Here is a 4,111-nt window from a genome sequence, read left to right on the forward strand (position 1 = left end):
AGTGATCTTGAGGTTGGAGGGACAGCTAGGTTGATGTCATGGACTAGGACTTCACTTTGCTTTTTCCTCCCCCCCCCCCACTCTTTTCTCTGTGTGTGTGTGTGTGTGTGTGTGTGTGTGTGTGTGTGTGTGCATACATGCACATGCACTGCGGATGTGATAACATGAGGATATGTTCACTGAAATGTATCAATGTGTCTGTACCAATTTTTCCTTACAAGCTTAAGTATTTCATATGAATTGCTAAGTGGGGAGTGTTCAAATGGAAAAGAGGGGCTTGGGGAGGTTAAAAAACTGACTCAAGACGTAAGTCATTGTAGCTCTGACTGATGTTTGTATATTCAGAGAAAGTCAGTCATCCTTAGGTCACAACTAACTCAGACCCCATGGATTTGGTACAGCCTAAACATGACTAACTTTCTCTGGATCAAGGCCATTGTCTAAATTAAATTAAATCTGACAGGCCTAAGGTAAGAGTGCCTCTAGTATTTGCCAGTATTTGTTATTATATCTGTAAAGTTCATCAGTGGCTTCAATCGTAATGCCCATTTTGTATATCTTAGTTCAATCAGGCTGTACAATCAGGTGGGAAACTTATTGCACACACATATTCCCTTTCCTGACATTGTGCTTAGTATACAGGTATTGGGAGTGAGGCAAACAGTGTAGGGAAGTTAGGTGCTGTATATGCCTAAAGTGTAAACCAGCCCTTTTGTGAGCAGAAGGTACCTTCTGCCTATAGAAAGTTACCTTCTGCTACAACTCCATGGCCCCAACTCAGAGTCACACAAAAGAGGGTATTGTGAATGACTCCTACAGTGCATGGCAAAACCGCATAGACCAATCAGCAGTATCTGAGTGGCATCATATTCCATCTGTATGTAAAGGAAAGGTGTTCCTTTGGGGAGGTCCTTCAGCTAAGTTGCTTTACTCACATGCTCCCTTGTGCTGCTATGCATGGGGAAAGTCCAGAGCTTGGCCTTCTGTCTATGTTAGCTTGTTTCTGATGCCATTGCATTCAAGAGGACTGAAATTGTTATCCGCCACAGGATCTGGCTGCAAATACATAAAGGTAAAGTGTGCCATCAAGTCGGTGTGGACTCCTGGCGACCACAGAGCCCTGTGGTTGTCTTTTGGTAGAATAGAGGAGGGGTTTACCATTGCCATCTCCCACGCAGTATGAGATGATACCTTTCAGCATCTTCCTATATTGCTACTGCCCAATATAGGTGTTTCCCATAGTCTGGGAAACAAATACATATCAGTATCAAATTACCCATTTTGCAGTGAATATCTCTGAACTGAGCTCTGCGTTTGTTATTTTTTCATAATTATCTTTATATAGATATTTCAAATATATAGACACAAACATGGATATATATATATACATACACACACACACACAAATATCTCACAGAACCTTTTCTCCAAGCTGTGGCAAATGGTGAAATGGTAAAAAATCTTTCAAAGAAAAACAAACCTCTCACCCCAAAGACCTAAAGCTTCAAATTCTGATTCATTTAGTTTATAGCTAGAAATTGTTCTATATTGATATAATATAGAAATTGTTCTATATTATATATATATTATTCTATATCCTGAATCCATTTTAACAAATCAGAGCTGTGAGAACTTACTTAACCTAAAAAAATCACCAACATAAAGAAAGATTGTGTCATTTTTATTGTACAGTTTGATGCCTTGAATATTGCCATCTTGCCGCATAGCTCTGGATTTCAACAAGACCAATAGCTTTATTTATTGGCTGCCCCATCACCATTGTTCTCTGAGCAGCTCACAGATACGAAAACAAAAAACATTTATCATCATCATCATCATTATTATTATTATTATTATTATTATTAATATACTACTTTTCAACAAAAGTTCTCCAAGTGGCTCACAAAGTAAAACAATAAAACATACAATTTAAAACACATTAAAAACAAAAAACAAAAAGCACATTAACATATTAAAAACAATAAAATTCAAAAGCATTTTAAAAAGATTTTTGTTACCCTGGCCATGTCAAATAATAAAGGATAAGTGTTCCCCTGTTTTGTGGCCCTGCAAGTCTACTTCCATTGACTTCCACTGAGCCACTTCCATTGACTTCCATTGTCAATCTGACTGGGGGGTGGGCAGTCAACTGACCAAATACTAATGGGTTCCAGTGGAAGGGACCAGCTTTAGTCATCATATAAAAGAAAGATGTGTGAATTAAATTCTAGACCACATGACCAAATTCTAATAACTAACTGGTGCTCTGCTGTTGGTGCCCTGGAGGTGGGGGCATAAGTAACTCTTGCAAATGAATTCTGGCATCTTAAGGACCTTTCAGTCCTATGTTAACCTAACATGCTGATGTGCTATGCACCACGTTTTTCAGCACATGGTCAGGGGTAGATGAATTGGCTAGAATGGGAAGAGCCTCTCTTGTCTCTCTTCTGTTTGCCATGGCCAAGAATGCTGTTTCAACTGTTGTGGCCCAAGGTATCAATTGTGATGCCACCACAGCTAGAACTGCTACACAAGGCTGGACATTATGAATAGATTTGTACATGATTTTATGAAATGAATGAGGAATGGCTAATCCCAAGGTGACTAAAACAAACTTCTGGTCAATACAAGCAAAAGCACTATGTTTGCTTACAAATTACTCATTGTCAGTATTGTGTTCCCAGAGGATACTTGCTAATGTAGCCATCACCCAAAAGAAACAGAAAAAGGTTAGCAAAGTTTGTAAAAGTGTGTGTTTCTAGGAATGTGGTGTGCTTTTTTTGTTCTTTTGTTTTAACCTGCACAGTATTAAGTATGGAGGAAAATAGGTTTGGTTTTGTAGATGTATAATTTTCAGAATGGACAATACAGTATTTTATTCCATCATTGTTCTGTCCTATAGCAAAACATGTGTTATATTGATATCCTCCCATACCCTCTGCCACTTTCTTCCAGCATGGTGCTCAGGCGCTATACATTGCATTCCCAAGCGGCTTCCCGTCCAGCTCCAGTTCCACTATCTCACTGTGTGCTTTCATAGGCATGTGATTTCAGTTTGCCCTTCATGTGTGTCTCTACTTGTGAATTCCCTAGTCATCTCAAGTAGGAAAAGATATGTTCAGTGAATCTAGGAGTGAACCTGAAAACTGTTGCTGGACGTGTGTATTTGTCCCATCTGAGCTGCCGGATGTGGGGCATTATGTGCTTCTGCAGCTGCCTGTTGAAAATGGGCATTTCCATATGTGGTTTGTGCCTTGCTAGATCAATGTCCATATAATAATAATAATAATAATAATAATAATAATAATAATAATTATTATTATTATTATTCAATTTCTATACCGCCCTTCCAAAAATGGCTCAGGGCGGTTTACAAAGAGAAATAACAAATAAGATGGCTCCCTGTCCCCAAAGGGCTCACATCCTAAAAAGAAACATAAGACACACACCAGCAACAGTCACTGGAAGTACTGTGCTGGGGGTGGATAGGGCCAGTTACTCTCCCCCTGCTAAATAAAGAGAATCACCACGGTAAAAGGTGCCTCTTTGCCCAGTTAGCAGGGGAGTTAGCATATATCTTAAATACCAAATTTTGAGCTATTGTTGTGGTAGTAAAACATATTAATGCTTATTTTTTTGAAAAATGAATGCTGCAAATATTTGTCTGTACAGCTGTCAATCTATCTGGAAATGAATTTTGCCAGCAACTGAATTGGTTTGTGAGCCAGCATGGTGTAGTGGTTAGAGTGCTGGACTAGGACCAGGGAGACCTGAGTTCAAATCCCCATTCAGCCATGATACTAGCTGGGTGACTCTGGGCCAGTCACTTCTCTCTCAGCCTAACCTACTTCACAGGGTTGTTGTGAGGAGAAACTTAAGTATGTAGTACACTGCTCTGGGCTCCTTGGAGGAAGAGCGGGATATAAAAATGTAAATAAATAATAATTTTACGTGCCACTGCACAACCCACATTAGGAAGCAGTAGAGCACCAATTCATAGTTTGTGTTTCTAGTCAAAAATCCATATTACTTATTCCCCATGTGAAGGGGGAAGTGTAGGCAGAAGAAAAGAAAACAGCACCCTGCCATGGCTATGGGCAGCAATGGCTCT

This window comes from Hemicordylus capensis, chromosome 2 (genome assembly GCF_027244095.1).
Source record: "Hemicordylus capensis ecotype Gifberg chromosome 2, rHemCap1.1.pri, whole genome shotgun sequence".
In the NCBI taxonomy this organism is placed as follows: Eukaryota; Metazoa; Chordata; class Lepidosauria; order Squamata; family Cordylidae; genus Hemicordylus; species Hemicordylus capensis.